Here is a 23,026-nt window from a genome sequence, read left to right on the forward strand (position 1 = left end):
TTCAACCTCAATCTTGTAAAAGCTAGATAATTGAGGAGACAGTGTCTGTATTTTTTCCACTTCCCTAAATGCTTATTGTACCATTTCCATTAAGATAACTTGCATGATTGTGGGAAGATGAATTATGTTCCGCTCTTCTCTAGGCTTGAAGTATCCTGTAATATTTCAGAAGTTTCCACACCGATGTGAGGGGTTAAGGGTGCTCTCTTTTGCTAGCTAATCGGCTTTGCAGTTCCGTTATGCCGAGGCACCCAAATGAGTTTGATAATGAAGTAGCTTGATGCTATTTGGAGTGAGGATAAACCTCATTCCATTCTCTCTGAGAGAAGGTATACTTCAGAGCAGTATGTGTACTGTTAACTTCATAGTAGCCACTTGTGCCTAAAAACCACCACAGTGCTAAAGCTAAGTTAACACAAAGCGCCTTATAGAAGACTCCCCCTCTAAATGTTCCTACTAGCTTTGATCCATACGTGAAAAAGTCAACTGCGCTGTTTCTTTAGCGTCTTCCCTCCAAGCAAATATTCCTCGTCGGTATCCGTGCAGAGAAACAGCCACTAAGCGTAGCCTATGCGACCTGAGGATCAAGTTTCAAGGATGCAATTGGAAGAAAATCGAAGACGATGGAGCAGACGTTCCATTGCCGGACCATGAAGAAGTTCGAATAGCAATCACCTGCCTAAAGAACAACGAAGCGGCGGGGGCCGATGGATTGCCGGCCAAGCTATTCAAACACGGCGGCGAAGAACTGATAAGGAGCATGCATCAACTTCTTTGTAAAATATGGTCGGATGAAAGCATGCCCAACGATTGAAATTCAAGTGTACTCTGCCCAATCCAAAAAAAGGGAGACCTCACAATCTGCGGCAACTACCGTGGGAAAAGCCTTCTCAATATGGCGTATAAGGTTCTATCGAGCGTATTGTGTGAAAGATTAAAGCCCACCGTCAACAATCTGATTGGACCTTATCAGTGCGGCCTTAGACCTGGCAAATCAACAACCGACCAGATATTCACTATGCGCCAAATCTTGGAAAAGACCCGTGAAAGAAGAATCGACACACATCACCTCTTCGTCGATTTCAAAGCTGCTTTCAACAGCACGAAAAGGAGCTGCCTTTAAACGATGTCTGAATTTGGTATCCGCGCAAAACTAATACGACTGTGTAAACTGACGTTGAGTAACACCAAAAGCTCCGTCAGGATCGAGAAGGACCTCTCCGAGCTGTTCGATACCAAACGAGGTTTCAGATAAGGCGCCTCCCTTTCGTGTGTCTTCTTTAACCTTCTTGTGGAGAAAATAATTTGAGCTGCAGAACTAAACCGAGAAGGTACAATCTTCTATAAGAGTGTACAGCTGCTGGCATATGCTGATGATATTGACATCATTGACCTTAACACCCGCGCCGTTAGTTCTGCTTTCTCCAGACTGGACAAGGAAGCAAAACAAATGGGTCTGGCAGTGAACGAGAGCAAGACGAAATATCTCCTGTCATCATTCAAACAGTCGTCGCACTCGCGACTTGGCTCTCATGTCACTGTTGACAGTTATAACTTTGAAGTCGTAGATGATTTCGTCTATCTTGGAACCAGTGATAACACCACCGACAATGTTAGCCTGGAAATCCAACGCAGGATAACTCTTGCCAACAGGTGCTACTTCGGACAATGTAGGCAATTGAGAAACAAAGTCCTCTCTCTACGAACAAAAACAAAACTCTATAAGTCACTCATTATTCCCGTCCTGCTGTATGGTGCAGAGGCATGGACGATGACAACATCAGATGAGTCGACGTTGCGCGTTTTCGAGAGAAAAGTTCAGCGAAAGATTTATGGAAACCATTCGATGAAACGATGAGCTGTACGAGATATATAACAACATTGACATAGTTCAGCGAATTGAAAGACAGGGCCTACGCTGACTAGGTCATGTCGTCTGAATCGACGAAAACACTCCAGCTCTGAAAGTATTCGACGCAGTACCCGCCGGCGGAAGCAGAGGAAGAGGAAAACTTCCACTCCGTTGGAAGGACCAGGTGGAGAAGGACCTGGGTTCGCTTGCAATCTCCAATTGGCGCCACCTTGCGAAAAGACGAAACGACTGTCGCGCTGTTGTTAACTCGGCTATAACCGCGTAAGCGGTTTCCACGCCAGTAAAGAAGAAGAATTTAAAGAAAAGACAATTCTCGCTTGTGCCAGTTTAAACACCGTAGTAAGCTTAACGGAGCCTTAGAGCGACCTTCTTAGCAATGCACTCGGCAATATACACGGATGCAGGGCATTAACTATTGTTGGTGTATAGTAGTTTGCAATGCCTCCCAGAGCCGATAAGAGCCGCTCATTGGGCACGTTCAAGCTTTCTAGCGGTGAGTTCAACTTTTCAAACGCCCTTCGCCAGGCGAATACACCATAGACATTATTGGCTTGCCTACGGTTTCACGCATTTTACCTTATGAATAGGTTGAAGGCGTGAGCCTCCGAATGAAGAGAGAGGAACGTCTGGAATTTTATACTTTCTGAAAGGTAAAATCATTCTGGTTTTATCTGTTTTGATGCTTTGAACGCTTTTATTTGCCAGTTGGATTCTAGGCAGAGATACTCATGGGCTAACTTGCAGACGGTGGTTAGAAATATGCATTTCACCATAGGAGCTACGTCGTCAAGGTTGGCTGTCACACGACAACCTTATTCTTCAAGCTTTATTAGCAGTTCATTAACCAACAAAATCTAGAGCAGTAAGGAAAGTATCCCATCCTTGTTAACCCACTTTGCTGTGACCATTCTGTCGCATAAAAAGTTTATAAACGCAGTGCTTGAGATTCGAGTCGAGGAATAAGACCTTCGGCTCCAGCCGTACAAAAAAAAAAAAATAATTAAAATACTCGTATTGGTTGTCAAAAAAGTCTTGCGTTATTTTCGCTAGTTGGCGCTGAAAGCGCGTAGCTCTAGTTTTATTCGTCGCATCGGATCATGCTATACCTTTTTGGAAAGCTCATTTCACGCGCTAACACGTGTTTGAATGATTGTCGTTTCTTTTAAGTCGTTCGTGAGTTATAGCGTCGCAAACATAGAGCAAAATAAAGAGAAAATACGGCATATTTTACAGTACTACTACGATAAAGGCAAAAATGGATCTCAAGCCGCCAATAAAATTTGTGCAGTTTATGGACCCGATACAGTTTCCATTTCCACCGCACAACGATAGTTTCAACGTTTTCGTTCTGGTGTAGAGGTGGTCGAAGATGCGCCACGCTCCGGAAGGCCTGTCGTCGAAAATTGCGATAAAATCGCTGAATTGGTCGAAAGAGACCGGCATAGTAGCAGCCGTAGCATCGGTCAAGAGCTGGGCATGAATCATCAAAAATTCATTTCAATTTCAATAAAAAAAAAACTTCAATAAAAATACCGCAAGACTTTTTTGACAACCCATTATATAAAAGAGTTTATAAAAAACCAAATACAAAATTTATCAATCGAAATAATTAAAATTAAAAAGAATTTTTAATTTTTTAAGTTAAAAAAAAATCAAATTCACATTATTAATTTAAAACAGAAAATAAAGTACAAAATTTAACAGAGAGCAAAAAATAAAAAGTAAAAAACAGGCAAATAACTGTGTAAACAGCGAGCGAAAATTGGGTTGCCAGCCTCTCCACGGATACAAAGAAAACACTAACAGCAAAGTGATCCAAATCATATGCGTATGTGTATATATTTATTCTCAGTTTTTTGCCCACTACTTCCGTCAATTCGACGTTATTATTCATGCCACATGAATATTACATGCCGCTCGACTCGCCTATCACTTCTCCGATACCGCAGCGCACTTTTCATGCGCCAAATCATCCACATTTTTTGCTCCACTTTACTCCACCCTCCGTACACAGTTTGCCGGCCCATTGATGCTCGATTTCCTCGGATGTTCGCAGTAAATGGCCATGGCCTGCAATATTGCGGGTATTTGCAATGCAATGCAACAACTGTAAATAGAATTTTAAGTACCCGTCAAGTGCCATATTCACACCCCCACAAAATCGCCCCACAACTTTTGCTTTAATTCCCCCCTACGGCACACACTACTCGTATATACACTAGTAGATAACAGTTCGACTGGTGATATCATTGTTGGTGTTTGAGAATACGAAGCGTTTGTTTTACTGCCGAAAAGTGTTTTCGGTTGTCACTTCTTATTTTCACGCTTTACGCTCAGCTTGGCGTTATGATAACCGACTGTTGGGAGAGTGTCGCAAAAAGTGGTTCCAACATTCTTTAAATATTTTCCGCTAATATATAATGAGTTTTCATAAATAAGTTTACGCAAAGAATTCGATTGGCATCCGTAGTATTGTTTTAGGGTGAAAGCAGCGAGCAGCTTTGTAGAAGCGGGGAGTTAACATTACCGCAAGGCACTCTACATATATTCTATAAGTTTGTTGGTAGATATTCGTTTCCCCTCTTTTGTAAATGCAATTAATTCCACCCTTTTGACATTTGACTTGATTCCGCATTGATTGAGGTGAAGCGCTCCCCCAGCTGGTGACTTTGAAGATATAAATATCAATATACATACATATATGGATGCCAAGCAGATGTTTCATGTGGTGCTGAACCACGTAAATACTATACATGTTTATCAGTTCTATTTAGGGAAACTCACTGTGTGAACTTAGAGATCATTTCTGTTGAATATAATAATAAATTTGAGTAATTTTTTCCGGAAATTTGTATTTTTAAGAATTCGATAACTAAACTCTCTGAGTCGAACTTCAATTAAATTGGTACATGCTCTGTTTCTCCTCTTCTTTATCTCTTTGTCTGTCTCTCACTCTCTCTCTCTCTCTCTCTCTCCGTCTCGTACAAAATAACATAATAGGGTTTATTCGAGTTTAGAGACCAACTTTAAGCTTTCATTAAGCAGGTTTTCAGATACTTAATACCTATTTTGCCTAACCTTAACCTTTACATTAATATCCAAGTTCATTCACATTAAATTAAGTGCACTTCTTATTGTTGTAACGGATACCTAATCTCAAATAGGATGGTAACGATTGAATGCGTTGTCGTCATCCAACGGTAGGCCCAGGAAACGTCCCGTTTCGACGGAGTCGGACCAATTAAGAAGGGTGTCAGATGAGTGGCGTTAGTAGAGCATGCAAAGAGGTGGCCAGTATCATACGGGGCTCATTAGTATCATACGAGGCTCATGGACATAGTATATTCGGTATGTCTGGGTCTATTCTGAATAAGTAGGATCAGCTAAAGGCTAACCCTCGATATAGCTGAAAAAATATAAGCAATCTCATGAGAACCAAAGTTTAGCGAACATCGAGGAAGAACTGGACCTGGATCTGGGAAAATCACGTTTTCAGTCTGTTGAGAAAGTAAGCTTGTATACGTAAAAGTCAGGCGTCAACTTTCCGTTTAGCCATGACTAAAATGACATCGCTGTTGTGTACTCGAAAATACTTCCAAGCTCGCCCTTGAAGCACTTTACTATTTACTCTAAACAAAGTATATTAAGTTTGCCTCTGTTTTTGAGATATCTATCTGTAATTTTGCACACATCGTTTTCTGTCGAGAAACTAATCATTTTAGTAGCGTTGCTTCCTTCGAAATCCATAAAATTTTGTAGGGAAACTCTGAGCTTTTTATAATAATTTGATAAATAATAATATTAAAATTTTTTTTTGCAGATTTTTACCAGAATCCATGAAAATCTTAATGGAGATTATACAGGTAAGGTAGAAATGTGATTTAATCAGTGTGAATTTCGCAAGCTATTTATACCCACACTCGAGTGAATGTTTATAGTAAAAAGTTAACAAGAAAAGAAAGAAGAAAAGTTAACAAGAACTCACGCTCAATAAAATTGTAAATCCGAACTTGTTTGCCCTAAACTCAAAGGCAAAACAGCACAAGAGAAGTTAAGAGCAGTCCAATCAGGCTAAAGCAGCTTGATCCCCACAAAATATGAATTTCGCTTAAGGTCTACGGTTCGGTCACACAGACGTTTTTACACCACCTTGATCGGATATAAACTATGATGCTTTTAGTACTGACTTTCGTCCAAAACGTGTAGCAGTTCTTTTCACAGTAGTCTTTACTATGTCAAGAATTCTAAGTGTAGCAATTTCATGCATCGATAGTTAGTTGACTATAATGGCTATAACCTTCCTCTATATACCAGAATGTTCGAAAGCAAGCTTTGAAATTTCATAACGGATTTCTTCAATTTTTTTTTACTAAGCTCCCTGGCAAGTAAAGCGCCGACCATTAAATCGGTAGTACTGAAATTAATATTTGCAAGGCATTCCAAAAAAAGGTCCAGGTGTTCTCAGCTTTCATAGCTATATTAAGATTTTTTATAATAGTAGAGTCTGGCTATTGCAGTCTAGAGTGGTACATTCCCGAACATTTTCCCTACAATAAACTGCTATTGCAATAATGGAGTAACACAGTTTCTTCAAGTTCGTTCTTAGGTTTTCTTAAAGCGTGATTAGGGGAGGATAGAAGTAACAATAGTCCAAAACCAAAGCAAAAATATTGGAATGACGCATTTGGCCACAGTGTGTCGGTAGGCTTCTTTAGGGCGATGTTAAGGAGGATCATTTACCCATCTATGATGAGGTATTCATAGATATCCACTTTTTTGGATAACTCTCCATTTTTTTTATTCAATGGAGTGTTTTCGCGTTAGAATAATTACAGTAGCTAAAAAGTAGAGCTCTAATTTTTGTAAATTTTTCTTAACGTCAAAAACTTTGCAAGGTCAGTAAGGATATATATATGTACATGACTCTGAATTTCATTTCAATTCTTAGTGGAGCCAGTTTTTCTACTGCTGAGCAAAATGAATGTCTTGACAAAGTCAAACGGTCGGGATTAGAAAATTTCAATGCTTAATAGGTACTCAGAAAATACCTACAACTTTGAAACGTTTTAGGCTAAAATAAGAGGACACACATGCAATAGGATAAACAGCTCGGCTAATTGACCAGAAAAGATCTATGTGAACATTATATACCAAGGGGTATTTGAAATGAGATGTGGTACTCACCCACCTTGTCAAAAAGTTCCCGTAATATAGAGTTCGCAAGGCGTTTGCTGAGAGTTTTTGATAGCTCGATGTTTGATAGTTTGATGTTCAACGGCGGAGACCCTATTAAATATACATATGTATATTATACCAATTACCAGCTTGAAGAGCTGAGTCGACTCATGTCCTTTCGTATGTATGGTATGCATATAGGGGAATTAGTTCTACAGTTTTTAAGATATCGATCTGAATTTTTTCACACATTCTTTTTTCTCTCTGAATTTGCTCATTTGTGGGAGCCGCCAATATCGGTCTTTTTAACCGCGTTTTAGATTTATCGTAGAATTCTCCAACTAGTTGGGTATATAAAAATGTAGTTTGTAAAGAAAACTTATTATTGTTGTTGTAATGGTTATTTAGTTACCGTTAGGATGGTAAGGTTCAGATAATTTGGGCGGGTGGTTTAGGTGTTTATGGCTCCACTCTGAATAACGGTCAGTGCATGTCTAAAGTTAGTTTCGTCCGAACTCTCGTCGACGTATTGTCTTATGTCGTCGAACAAGTTGAGAAAAGACCTCTTGATGCTGCTAGGAAGCTGTTGCGCTTCAAGCAGGTATGATTTCTAAAAACACCCGAGTAGAAACTGTTTGGAGAGGAGTTCATTACGTTCCTGAACTGGGAGCATACAGGCCTCACTGTGTAGATGTTCGATAGAAGACATCAAGAGGTATAACGTTATAGTCTGGAGCGCAGTGTTCTGGCATGTCTAAAATTTCCTAGTTTGCGTTTGACTGCATCCAGCCGACGATATTAGTTCGGCGCAGTTAAGCATCGGCCGGCCGATTGCCTTGTCATACCTCTCGCTTTTCTAACCTACAAAAAAAAACTATTTACCTTGTGTTATTTCAATCTAAACTACTATGCAAAAGATAATTAAAAATTCCAAACACGTTGTTCTATTGCCATTACTTTACTCGTTTCATTTTTTCAAACCAAAATCTTGCACCAACAACAACTGTGTGGAATGCAAAATATGAATTACACAAACAAAATTTATAAGGAATTTTGAATTAATTTGCTAAGTGCCTCAATGAATATTGTAAAATTTATGATGTCGCCACCAAAACCTCTATAAATATATGTAAATAATGAAACAGCAGCAACAATAATGCATATATGTACATATATATGTATGTAAATAGCGGCGGCTCCTAGCTGGTGTGCGTGTGTAAAACTGATTGATTCATTGCAAAAATATCAGATATTGCATATTGCATATTTATATGAATGAATATTTGTTGTTGGTACATATGTACATATTTGTGTGTGCTGATATGAATGAACGAGCGATTGCATGAATTGATCGCGCTGATGTGTTGCGGCTTACGGATCATTCGACGCGTGTTCGCTGATGCAATTTGTTCATAACAATTTATATAAAGATTTTGTTGCACTGAGCTGATTCGTGATAGGTATGTGTTGTAATTGTAATATATACATAAATATATATATATACTGAGTAGAGATTTGGACTCAAAATCGATTTCACTGCAAATTTTGCATGTAATTACATTTCCTGGGTGCTCGTCCCCAATTCACTACAGCGGCAGCCGAAGTGTGCGTGAAATTGCACATAGCTGTACTATTTACACAAGTGAGGTTATATACAAGTGTAGTATATTTAGCGCAGTTAGCTTTCAGGTGTATAAGTGGAGTTTCAGTTGAGTTTACCGAAGAATAAGAAGGAGTTTTTTCTACGATTCTCTCACTAATACAATAGTTTTCGAGCGTTTATCGAAAAACCATAACCGAATCGATACTATTATTTTTTTTTAGATTGGTAAAACCTTTTTTTTTATGATCTGGAAACAAATTCAACAACGAGTTTGCACGAATTTTTAATTGAAGTGTTCTGCGGAGTCTACTTTATACGAAACACTAATAGTTGTATGAACAGAGTATTCGAGAAGGTCATGAATTCATGGCAAACTCAAGCGAGTCGTCCAGCCACCTCTATTAATGGCGAAAACATCGAAAAAGTTAAAGAAACACTGCATGAAAATCGCCATGTTGGCTTCAGAGAGCCAGCAGAGGCTCTTAACATTTATTATGGATCGACCCAACATATTTTGGTTAATTTCTTGTTTATGAAAAGTGTCAATGCAAGTCTCGTAACAGAAACCTGAATTTTGAAACTAAATCGTGTAGAGGTGGCAAAAGAGACGCTTGAGAACGTAGCTGAGGATCCTACATTCATAAAACGAGTCACTACTGGTGACGAGGCGTGGTTTGACGAACATGTTGTCGAAACTGTCCAACAATCTAACGAATGACGTTCCAAAGATCAAGATGAAGAGTTTTCTTTGATAACCGCATAATATCAGAAATACATACATATGTATATACAAGGGCCTCGACCGTGAAGCCACCGCTGCTAGGAAAAAGCTTTTCCAAAGTTTGCGAAAATCGCTCGTGCCAGATTTGAGCTTAGACCCACTAGAACTTGCCTATGAGACAAAGTGAATTTTACTATTGAAAAAAAAGTTTATACTTCTTATTAAAAAAAAAAAATGGTTGAATAAAATCTGAAGTGCATCTACTTAGTACGTTGAAGGGTCTTCCTTCTGCTCTTTTTATTTTCTCTCCGAACCACCATATAAATACTGTGGCAAACTTTCTTTCTTCATTATCATACTCTATTTTTACAGTTTATGTTGTAATTAAGGGACGTACTTTTTTCAACGCGGTGCCGAAAAGCTTGCTATACTTGCCAAAATGCTTATATGTGACTTACCGTGCGATTCTGTAACTTGAGACAGTCTCAAGTCTCTAAATTTGAGATTTTAAGTTAGAGACAATTTTTGAGACTTGAGATGATATTGCTATTCTGTAAGTGACAGTCACAAAATCTATTACATTTCCTTATTCAGAGATGTTTTTACACTTGAATGAAAATAAATATGTCGATAACAAATATTAAATTTTCTATAACATAGTCAAAAAACATAATTAACAAACGACAATCGATTAATATCTATGATGATCTCTATTCAGTATATTCAAAATGGCAGACAAGAGTTCTTTTTAGTTTTGTGACCTGCTAACTACCAGGTCTCAATATTTTGAGACTAACGCTAGAGACTGTTTAGTGAATAGTAACTAGTCTCAAATTGAGACTTTGCCTCAAAATGTCTCAAATAGAGACTAGAGACTGGTTACAGAATCCCCCTATTAGTCTACGAAAAGGGGGCTTAGGTGCCAAAAAAAGGAGAACAATTAATGAGATAACGAGAAACTGACGATTATTTTTAACAGCTTTTCCCAGAAAACTAGTTTTCGCACGTTAGCCCCCTTTTCGTAGACCAGGTCACATATAGTAAATACTCTTACTCCAGTTAAAGCATAATACAGGTAAACATTTTTTTTCGTCAGTGCTCCATTGAAGCTCCACCAAAGCTCATTCGCCCAAGTCTCATCGAGGGTCAATTTAAATATCTTGAAACCCTTCTAATGAGCCAGAAATATGTATATGCATGAACAATATTATAATCTCAAAAGTAAATATAACCGATGGAAGAGACACGTTACCACGATAGTGAGGTCTAAGTAACCGGAACATTCATCAATTCTATCTCGGCAGTTCTGTTTTAATTTTATATCTACTTCATCCAAGCAGAGCTGATAAGTTCTAGATACCACTCTTTGGATCAGCTTGATACTTAAAAACCTTCAAAGGCTTGATCAGAAGACATATTCTCTAATCAATGTAGTAAGGGTTTGCTTTTTAAGCACTGCCTTATGACCTCAAACTAAGATATTGTCAGCTGTGAAGTGTCTTATGGTTGCACTATCCTGAATCAATGATTTTTGAATGATAATGGCTTTAATCTAGTTTAAGTGTCGTCGTAAACGGTTTGCTCCACTGCTCTCGCTCATTTTTATAACATTATAATTTCTAGAGTCAGTGATATTCATTCGATAACGTGTAGCAATTGACTTTTTAAGGTTAATTAGACATTGAAGTCTCCAGAAAGGATAAGACCTAGTTCAAACGACCTTCCTTTAATCGCGCTTCCATCATAGCTGGTGCAAAACTCATAGCTCTTAGTCAGTTTTATTGATATTCAAAAGATTCTTAAACCAAATATGACATCAATATAAAAGGCCTACTAAACAACTCGCTTTGTATAAGTGGGTTTAGCCAGAAATGCGTTCGAAAGATAAAATTTTGTTCCAAAAAACTTTTCAGACAGTTTCGAGATTGGCTGACTCCGTATTGTTTGAGCACGTGTCAATGATGGTAACCTGCTTGAAGCAGAACCGCCTTCTAGGAACATCAAGAGGTGCTTTTTCAGCTTCGTCGGCGACAAAAGACACTACGCTGGTCAGACTTCGGACGCAACTAAACTCAGATATGCACTGACCGCTATTCACAGTTGAGCCATAAACACCTTCACCGACTCCCTCTCAGTGAATAGCGTACTGGGAGTTAAACCACCACCCAGACGACGAGTTCGAGTTGTCGCGAGAACCGAGAATGACATTTGCGCATCTTCGTTCTGGATACTGTGCCAACGAGTCCCGGCATGACTTTAACCACCTCTTTGCATGCCCAGCTAATCCTATACATCTGTCACTCCTCGCCTTATGGTCCGGCCAAGTCGAATCAGCACGTTTCCAGGGCCTACCGTTGGATGGCCTCGATGAAAACTTATCTCAAATTCACACCTATACAGACAACAGCGACACCTCTATAAGAAGCAATGGTCAAGAAGCGATCAAACTCGGTAAATAGAAGTTATCTGCCTTTTTTCCAATTCCGATCGCTTAAGAAAGTTTTTGTTTACTATTAAAACTTCACTACAGTGGTCATGGTCAATATTGATTCATTGTAGAAGCTACGGGCTTACAATTTATTTGGGTCGGTCCCAATGTACTTCCAACTGTAGAAGAGAGCTTTATTTTTTCTTTTTCTTCCATGTTTCCAGTTAACGCTACTAATAAAAGGTTAAAGCTTCCAATAGCCCTTGCCATCCATGAATTAGACATCTCGGCAGCATGTTCTAAAACTAGTTTGGGAGTGTTTTGTAAGACTATAACAACAACCACGACTATGTGCTTCTACTTTGCATCTATCTATCGTTTATTTGATAGCTCCTCGGCAAATTTAGTACCCCCTGATCCCACCTAATATCTCTCGGCACTAATTTCGTTGCGTTCGGACACTAATGCTTTGATCAACGTTCGCTCACATCCCGGTGGCCCCATATTCCTTGTCTGTCACTCAGCAGCGCTTGCTGCTCCCTCTAAGCCAGTTATTTATTTGTGTCACAACACCGTTAGCAACAAGTGTAGCAAGTCCAAATGTAATGACACAAATCAGCGTCTAGCTAAATGGGTCACCGATTTGCAAATGCGGCATATGTTTGTTCGTTTGTCACTCGTCTATGCGCCTGCAACACACTGTCACATTGCCGCTTTTAGTTAGATTATTGAGTTTGCGTTGCAATTCTGAGCGGTTGACCGAACAAGTTTTCGGCCATTGCGCCACTTTACAATTAAATGCACAGATATATATTTATATTATACATATATATAAATATACTATATACACATGTATAAATGTATATCTGCACAAAATCATTGAATGGACATTGTCTTGGCATTAAACAGTGGCAGCACGAAAATGGGTTAACTGAGAGCCATCAGTTGGTTAATAAATTTTTCCATGCCAACTATATTAGCTTGTCAACTATTGGCAACAACAAATGTACATATGTATGCAAGTGTATACATACATATGTATGTATATAGCTGTATTATATATCTAAGTGGCAAATACTTGCTGCTTTGGCTTTGGCTTTGTGGCAGCTTTGTGCTCCAATTTCCGCAAAACCGTAAAACGAAATGTCGCCTTTACAAACACGCTATTGAGTTGTCAATATTTTTTGTTGCGATTTTTCCTCTTCTTCTTCATGCTCAATGTTTATACCCTGAATGCCTATGAGAAAACGCCAGAGTTCCCATAAATTATATATAAAAACAAGTAAGGAAGGGCTAAGTTCGGAGGTCACCGAACATTTTATACTCTCGCATGATAAAGTGATAATCGAGATTTTATTATCCGTCATTTACATATTTTTTATTTTGCTGTAAAATTAACTAGATTAGTAGTTCCTGAGATATGGTTTTTGGTCCATAAGTGGGCGACGCCACGCCCATTTTCAATTTTTAAAAAAAGCCTGGGTGCAGCTTCCTTCTGCCAATTCTTCCGTAAAATTTAGTGTTTCTGACGTTTTTTGTTAGTCGGTTAACGCACTTTTAGTGATTTTCAACATAACCTTTGTATGAGAGGTGGGCGTGGTTATTATCCGATCTCTTCCATTTTTGAACTGTATATGGAAATGCCTGAAGGAAATGACTCTATAGAGTTTGGTTGACATAGCTATAGTAGTTTCCGAGATATGTACAAAAAACTTAGTAGGGGGCGGGGCCACGACCACTTTTCCAAAAAAATTACGTTTAAATATGCCCCTCCCTAATGCGATCCTTTGTGCCAAATTTCAATTTAATATCTTTATTTATGGCTTAGTTATGACACTTTATAGGTTTTCGATTTTCGCCATTTTGTAGGCGTGGCAGTGGGCGGATTTTGCCCATCTTCGAACTTAACCTTCTTATGGAGCCAAGAAATACGTGTACCAAGTTTCATCATGATATCTCAATTTTTACTCAAGTTACAGCTTGCACGGACGGACGGACAGACAGACATCCGGATTTCAACTCTACTCGTCACCCTGATCACTTTGGTATATTAACCCTATATCTGACTCTTTTAGTTTTAGGACTTACAAACAACCGTTATGTGCACAAAACTATAATACTCTCTTTAGCAACTTTGTTGCGAGAGTATAATGATCAGCATGACGAGCATCGTCTATTTAGTCACATCCGACCCTATGTGTATCCCAAATTTTTTGAAATATGGCTCTGAAATTTTGCGAATGCGCTTTTCTCCCCTAAAAGCTAATAATTTGTCGGAACCGCCGATATCGGACCACTACACCATATAGCTTCCATACAAATTGTATGATCGGAATAAAGAGCTTGTATGGAAAACTTTCATTTGACGAGATATGCTCAGGAAATTTGGCGTGGGTTATCGTCTCAGGCAATAGTACAATAGTGCGAATCCAAATTCAGTACTTGCATGGAAAAATTCTTTATTGGGCAGCATATTCTCACTAAATTTAGCATAGTTCATTATCCGAGACATATGCCAAAACCTCCGAAGAAATCGTTCAGATCGTATCACTATAGCATATAGCTGACATACACACTAACCGATCAAAATCAAGAGAACGATTTTTTATACCCTTTTATGCTATAAAAAAAGCAACTGTGTAGGGTATTGACGTTTTTTCTAGTTTTTCTTATAATTCGAAGCAATTAAGTAGAGCATAAACCGCTTACCAGCGGCTGACAGTTTAATTTTATTAAGCGTCTTTTTTCACTTTCTTGGTTTCCGTTTTGTTTTTGTGCTCAATTTTATTATAAGTTTAATTTTTATGTTGATTGCCACATTTATGTTTATGGCGTTAAGTTTGGCGCGTTTTGCTTCAGAGTTGCTTTATTTCGCACAAAACAAAACAATGCAGCGCTGCGTTTGGTGTTTTTGCGCACGCGCTTAATGCCATAAATGTGCGCTGTCGCGGCTGCGCCAATTTGTAGACAGTCGACAGCGTGCCAATCAGCCATTGTGCAATAATAAAGTGATTACTTTGGATTATTCAACCGAATTGGCTTTGCATGATAATTACTTTTGTAGGCAGGTGTTAGAAGACAAGACAATTGATTTGGAAAAGAAGTTGATAAAAAAATTTTAAATTTCAATAGGGTATAGAATTTAGCAAGGTTGGATAAATCAACGTAGCGTGCTCCATACAGTATTTTCTAAAAAACTAAAACTAAAATGTACGAAAATAAATTACTTAACTTCACGATTTCATTTCTGCGACAGATTCGGCTGATTTCATAGCAATGAAGGCCTCACTGCCGTTTTCAAACTCCATTTCCAGTATGACTTGTTCAATATTTCCATTTAACGAGGCGGAATCCGATTAATAACAAGGCCTCTCAAGAAAAGTCTATATTGGTTCAAAAGACTGATTTCCAAGTGTGCAACGTTGGTCCATCATTACAAATGGTCATCTAGGCCCTTGTATGCAATTTTCATTAAAAAAAAATCATTATAGAGCTCATTAGAGCTCTTATGTGTCAAAATTTAATTTTGTATAGCTGGTGAAAAGCGCAAAAACTCTAAGATTAAAAAAATAACAATATTATATAAATTCCGTACAAAGGACCGTTTCAGTTAAACGTGATAAACTTGAACAGCTCACCTAGAAACTAGATATAGTAGAAAAAATACAAGGTATGTTCCAAAGTAAACAGGACTTTTTGAATTTAGCGTCATCTATATGTCGACTGGTGCGTTAGAATCTGCTATCTTTATCGATGGTCCAGTGAGAATTTCATGACAGTTCATTAATTGGAAGTGAAGTTATTGCGTTTTAAGTGTCAGTATTTTTGTGTTATCGGTGCGAAAATGAGCTTCGAACAAACAGCCAAAATTAAATTTTGTTTTAAAATTGGTAAAACTTTTACTGAAACCTTTTAATTGATGAAACAAGTTAATGGCGATGATTGCCTATCCCGTAGCATAGTGCACGAGTGGTTTCAACGTTTTCACAGTGATCGTGAGGACATAAATGACGATCAACATGTGGGTCAATGAAAAGCCGTGATCACCGGAAATTCCATCGAAACTGTGTGTGAATTCATCAAACATCAGCCGAAATCATCATTGAAATTCATGGAAATGGAATTGAATGAATCGATTTATCGCATTTTGACTGAACATTTGGACTTACGAAAGGTGTGTGTACGGTTTGTTCCGCACAAATTAACTGACGACCAAAAATTGCTCAGAATCCCACATTCGATCGACGCCTGTGACCGATTATTTGACAAAAAATCACATTCTGACCATTAACCACTCCCCGTATTCACCTGATAAGGCACCGTGCGACCCCTTCCTTTTCGGAAAAATGCATTTGCCCATGAAAGGAAAGCGTTATGCAGACGTAGAGACCACTCAAAAGGCTTGGACCGGCATACTGGCGGCCATACCGGCCAACGAGCTAAAACACTCGCTCGACATGCTTTTGGACCGTGCAAAAAGCTGTATTGATAAATAAGCTGTATAAATAAATTGATTTTGCTGAAAAAACCATTTGTTCTGTTTTTTTTTTAAGTCCTGTTTACTTTGGAACGCACTTTGTATGTCTAAACGGTAATATTTTTTTATAATGAGTGACACATTTCGAGCTTTCCAACTTTTTTACAGAAAAAACACAAAAACTTCAAACTTTAATGGGAAATGTTTATTATCATTCGACAGAACGTTCTTTGGCATTAATTTTTTAAAGATTATATCATTCACATCTTGTCCGCGGCTACGTCTCAGATGGTCCATTCGTTGAATCAAATTTTCGATGACTCATTCGAGCATTTTGACTGGTAATTGGCGAATGATACGCGTCATGTTTTGATCCAAGGGTTGAATCGAACCGAATCCGCATAGACTTTACATATTCCCACAGGAAAAAGTCTAACGGTGTGATATCATAAGATCTTGGCGGCCCAAAACATGAAATTTTCTGCTCACCGAAGTGTTCTCTATAAATACATTGATCGATGCGATGTGTGGGAAGTGACGTCGTTTTGTTGAAACAAAGTGTCGCCAAGATCACGAGCTACAATTTAGCTATCAAATAGTCGGTTATCATGGCGCGATAACGGCCGCCATTGACGGATACGTTCTCACCGGCATTATTTTTGAAGAAATAAGGACCGTTGATTCCATCGACCCACAAACCAAACCAAACCGTTGTTTTTTCTGGATGAAATAGCAGCTTTTGAATCTCTTCAGTTTGCTCCTCGTCTCAAATGCGGCAATATTGCTTGTTTAAATAGGTACCCATTGCGTCAAATATGGGCCTCATCGCTGAACAAACATTTGGCTCGAAAACATCGAACCTTCTTGGAACTTTTCCAGAGTCCATAGAGCGAAGCGATATCGCTTGGGAAGGTCTAGCGGCTTCAGTTCTTGTAAAAGCTGTGTTTTTTACACCTTCAATTCATGATTTCAACGTAAAATGCGTCATGTCGTTTCACACAACAGTCCGAGTTGCTGCGAACGGCGCCGAATCAATTCCCCACAGTTTTTGGGTAAACATTCAGCGACGGCTGCTATATTTTCTTCACACAATAATGAATGCTGGGTCTCAAGATGGATGAATGGTGTTGCGAATAGTACGCTCAGTAGGCCGATTGTGGTGGCCATAAGTTAAGAGAAGTGCACGACACGAAGTACATTCCTTACAGAGTGTGAATTTTCGTAAAAAAGTTGAGAAATTTCTAAACGTTGTTCAGGCATAAGTTTTTCCGTGATGAAGTGCCAAACAATACTGAACAAAGTACTTCTACTTGGATCACCCGTTAGATCAGACATCACTGAAATCAATAGTGGTTTCACTAAGTTTTGCTGAAATTGTCAAAGCTGTAGGAAAAAAGGTAAGACGTAAACACCCAGACACTTTCTTCGCTACTGTCCAGTTTTTACCTAACTGAGGTTGAACAATTTTTGTACACAAACCTTCGACAAAGTTAGTGACGTGGTTGGGGTGATTGTGGTTGGAATAAAAAATTTTTAGTAAGCTTAAAATGCCTATTTGATTTATAGGGCTCTAGTGCTTTATACTCGTAGATAGGAGTTTTGGGAATCACAAAGACCATTACCTTTGCTGCGAGGATGAGTCTTATAACCAACCTCACATTTTGAATAACTAGTCTTTGACTAATAGTCGTGCATGATGTCTCAGTTATTTATAAAAAAGTATTCTTAAATTTTATTAACCTAAGTTATATATTATATAAAATTGAAACGTCAGAACGTTTTGTGTTTTGGTTTAGGAATGCTTAGGGATTCGTCCATCTAAACATTAACTCCTATTTCGTTAGAACTCATGCTTCGGAAACTATGGTAGCCATAAAACTATTGCCCATAAAATCAACGATTTTGTACAAAAATAACGAAGTAGAACGGTACTTAAGTGTCTTAAACTATTTTATTAAAGAGTTTTTCTAGAAGTCGCTGAATTCATATCTTTAGACACCCTCAGTTAGTGCCCAATTCCATTGATTTGCAAAGCAAAATATGGCTGTCCAAAATATTGTCCTGGTTATACTTCAATCTGAGGAAAACTGTTTAAATATACACGCAAGGTGTCCCTACGCTCAAGACTTGTGGAACTTCTTTACTCAGCAAGCCAACTATTGGTTAAACCACCGGTTAATTACCCAAGAGTACTGCCTGAGATTTCCACAAAAGTTTCTATGAAAGTTGAATTGACCAAAGTAATCAAGAATCTTAAGCACGTGTGGTCCTCTCTTTCTAACTCATACATAGTATTGACTTCGCTGATCGAAACTCTTGTGTACGTAGGATTCTGTCTTTCTTACGCATAGTGATTTTGAGTTGCACGGTGTGTATGGTTTGGAAAGCAATTAATTCTCTAAATATATTGGATTTTCGGCAGGTGAGACTTGCTGGGAATTCATTGTCGGATTCTTTTAAATGGCTCACTTATTGCGAAATTAAAAAACAATGAATAGATTATACCTTTAACATACTAAAATTTTAAATCGATACTATTGGTTTTGAGTAACAGCCTACAAAAATGCGGCTGCTCACTTCAGTCAAATCAATCAGCTCCATCACTTTTTCAACTTTGTTTAAGTGGTCAACCGGTGACTTCTTATGATCCAATTTTCTGAATGTTCTGTATTTTTGATCTCAATTCGTCGTTTTTTGATTTCATTCAACCCTTGGTCATACCACGGACGACTACTTCTATTCGAGATTTGTTTTTTTTTTTAGATTTCATCCACGGAGCGAACCGTAATCACCACTTTTTCTTAGCGCCGTTGGAGATCGCGTGTATCTCGCACAATAATTAAATTTCTTTCTTAAAAATGTCAGAAATTGTTGTGTTCTAGGCTACCACACTGCGTGTGCATATTAAAATGATTTGACGAAGTTCGCTCGGGAGTCTGTCTGGAGTCTGTCGGGAGAGTTTGCTTATAGCAATACCAACGTGTTGGCAGTAAGTGTTTGACTCTAGCTCAAATGCCTTTGCGATTACTTGGACCCGAACATAGAAGTTTTCGGTTTCTGTAGAAATTTTTACTCAAAAATCACGTAATGCATTAAAGAACAATTTATAGTTTGTTTCTAACTAATAAAAGTATCCAATCTAATATGCAGAAAGATGGTGTTAGGGTTGAGTTAATTTTGCGGTAGCTGGCCCTGTGTACCTGCGTACTGGCCTATGCTTCTGAATTCGTTATTATGATCCAATTTTATATTCTTGATATGAGTTCGCTAAGTGGTGCTATTGTCTAGCCTTTATAAAGCGTTTTTATACTTTTTGAGAATATGTGTTTGTTATTTCTCTTTGTTTTTTATGATAGTACAGGGTCCGGCACTCGAAGTGTAACCAACTTCAGACCGTTCGCGCAGCTGTCACACTGAAATCAGCTGTTTATAAATTTACTGAATGACAGTTCGGAGTATTGTTCACAAGTGAACAAAAGCGTTTTGCCAAGAGTGAACACAAAAATAAATCAGCGATGGAATTTAAACGTAATAGTGTGATTGCTTTATATTTAGCTGGAAAATCACAGCCAGCAATTGTTCGTGAGCTCAAACACCTTAATGTGAATAAAGTTTTTGTTCATCGCACCATCACTCGTTACAATGATACTGGTAGCATCGCAAAACGCCATGGAGGTGGTCATCAAAAGACTGCAACGTCAAGTGTGATGGTTTGGAAAGTGAAGAAGCGACTTGAGCGAAATCCACGACGAAGTGCCAATCAAATGGCTAAAGAACTGAAAATATCAGACCGCAGCATCCGACGCATACTGAAAAATGAGCTCAAGCTCAAGCCTTACAAGTTCCAAAGGGCTCATGATCTCACACCGAAGCAGCAACAAGTAAGACTTGAGAGAGCGAAGCAGTTGCTTCGCTTGGCCGAAAGCGGTCAAATTCCGAACATTGTGTTTTCTGACGAAAAAAATTTTCCAGTTGAGCAATTCGTAAACTCTCAAAACCATAGTGTTTACTTGACTGACCGTTCATACGAGAATCTAAGTCATCGGTTGGCCACCGGAGGCAGCACGCGCCACAAATAATGGTTTGGGTCGCTGTCATCGCAGATGGGCGCTCTCCAATTGTTTTCATCGAGCCTGGCGTCAAAGTAAATGTGACATATTACCGGGAAAGTGTTCTGGAGGCTGCTTTGAAGCCGTAGGCAAACAAACATTTCGGTCGCAAACCATGGACGTTTCAACAAGACTCAGCACCGTCTCACAAAGCGCGAGTGAACCAAGAATGGCTGAAAAACAATGTTCCGAACTTCATTACGACCACACAATGGCTCTCGAATTCACCAGATGCGAATCCAATGGATTATTCTCTCTGGGTTATTTTGGAGAGCGAGGTCCGAAGTAAAAAATACACCAGTCTCGATGCTGAAGAAAGCCATTGTCCGTTAGTGGGGCCAAAATACCGTCAAGTCACATTCGGGCAGCTTGCCATTCGTTTTTTGACCGCGTCAAGTCCATAGTTAAGGCAAAAGTTCAACACTTTTACCAGCCCACAAACAAAATAATCACCACTCAATTGCATTCGATCATTTTAGGAAAGCAAAAGTTTCAAATTACGTGGCAAATGAGAGATAAATGCAAGCGATAAGAATGTAATTTAAGTACTAAGAAAGCCCAATAAAAACTGAACTGAACAAGAAGTGAAAATAAGAAAAAAAAAAACGTTAACTTCGGTTGCACCGAAGCTATAATACCTTTCACAAAAACAGAAAAAAAGATCGGTCTGAAACACTTCCTTGAAAGTTGTGGCTCTATAGTTGTCCGATCTATAAATTTTTTGGAGATTATAACGTTGCTTTGAAAAATAATCTGTGTTAAATTATGTGAAGATATTTAGTCAAATGGAAAAGTTTCCATATAAGGACATAATTTTGATGGTTCAGTTTGTATTGTAGCTATGTGCTATAGTGGTCCGATATCAGCAAAAACTGAGGGCTCAGGGCATATATATACTATATATACAATGGCATGGCTAAATCGACTCAGCTCGTATATATATTTTATAGGGTCTCCAAACTTAATAAACCTAGTTCAGGGTATACTTAACATCAGTAGTCGGCGGAAAAAGTGAAATAATTGATGGAATGTGAGCGCAATGAAGTCATTGAGTCAAGCTTTCAACTATTGAGCCAGTGAAATAGCTCGAGCGGCGGCGACAAAAGCCAAAGCTTTAACTATGACTTTACATTAACAGTAAAACAAGCTAAATCACTAAGCCAGAAGCGCGAAGAAAGCAATAAAAATCCACTTATTTAATGTGCAGCGACTAATTAAATGAAATGAAAGTGTAGACAGACGGACGGACGACTGAAATGAGTAATGGCAGTAAATTGTAAAAACATAAATAGAAAATTTAGCAGAAATCATTGCGACGGCGGCTGCGGTGGCGCTTACACACATTAACAGCGCTGCCTCAAAAATTTCGCTTTTTTATTTACCACTGTTGTTGTTGTTTGTGACTTAGTTATAGCTATAATTGTGGAGTTTTCTTTTTTTATGCGCTTATTTACTTATTAATTTTCTAAATTATTTTAATTGAACGCCGCATGCAGTCGAATAGTGTAAGGCAAAGGGGTTTATTTCGCTTCGGCATTTTTCAAATTGACTCAAATTAATAGCGACGATGACTGATTGAGGCGTTGGATAGGGAAAAGTGAGTTGGCGGATATATACAGGGTGATCCGTTTCGAGGTTTTCGAGGTATAGATTTTATACTTTACATATCATCACAGGAAAAAGTCTGAAAGTGTCTTATCAAACGATCTTGGTTGCCAATCGACCGGCCCAAATAGTAAAATTATCTGCTCACCGAAGTCTTCTCTCAATAAATCCAATGATTTATGCAATGTGTGGGAAGTGGCGTCGTCTTGTTGAAGCCAAATGTCACGAGCTTCAAATTCAGGCATCAAATAGTCAGTTATCATGGCGCGATAACGATCGTCAATGACGGTTACGTTTTCACCGGCATAATTTTTGAAGCACTATGAACCGATGATTTTACCGTTCCACAAACTAAACCAAACCATTTCAACACCGAATGAAGAAACTAAAGCAGTCGTAGCTGAGAGTGTACACGAAGACCGTGGAGAGTCTTTTCGGCGCCGTTCGCAGCAACTCGGACTGGATTGAACGACCTGGCAAATTTTGTTCTGCGATGAGACCCTTTTCTGACTCAAGAAGTATGTAAAATAGCAATATTGCCGCATTTGGGACGAATAGCAACCTGAAGAGACTCATGCGCTGCCAGAAAAATCAACGACTTGGTGTGGTTTGCGGACCGGTGGAATCATCGGTCCGTATTTCTTCAAAAAAGATACCGGTGAGAACGTAACCGTCATATAAAAAGTGACAGTCTAAATGAAAAAAATGAGTTTCATTATTAGTTATGTGAGTTATTCTCAAAATCAGAGATCAAAAGTCTTGATGATAATATTATAATGCATATTTTGTCAGTTTCATCTTCCCTACTAAGCTTATGTTGCGTGCTACCGAGCTTCAGATGCCATTACTACGGCCGTTAGCTCTACAAACCCTACTCAAGCTCAAATGTATTCCCTCACAAGTGTACAGTGCCCGTTGACGCGATGAGCAACATCGTACAGCAGCTGATGCCGAGTTAAAAGCCTCTTTTATCATTCATGAATTCAAGGCAGCCACTGTGTAAAGCTTACCGGAGTCTATGCATATACTTACATA

General features: G+C 38.6%; 1 protein-coding gene across 1 annotated transcript in view; it reads left to right on the forward strand.

The window, feature by feature from the left end:
* The window catches only part of LOC120767737 (GTPase-activating protein CdGAPr), a 211,516-nt gene that overhangs the window by 43,621 nt on the left and 144,869 nt on the right, over nucleotides 1-23,026 (forward strand). The window contains exon 2 of the mRNA XM_040093946.1: nucleotides 5,694-5,736. The gene's annotated coding sequence lies outside the window, so the exon portion shown is untranslated. The remainder of the gene's footprint in view (nucleotides 1-5,693; nucleotides 5,737-23,026) is intronic.

Source organism: Bactrocera tryoni, chromosome 2 (genome assembly GCF_016617805.1).
Source record: "Bactrocera tryoni isolate S06 chromosome 2, CSIRO_BtryS06_freeze2, whole genome shotgun sequence".
NCBI classification, from domain to species: domain Eukaryota; kingdom Metazoa; phylum Arthropoda; class Insecta; order Diptera; family Tephritidae; genus Bactrocera; species Bactrocera tryoni.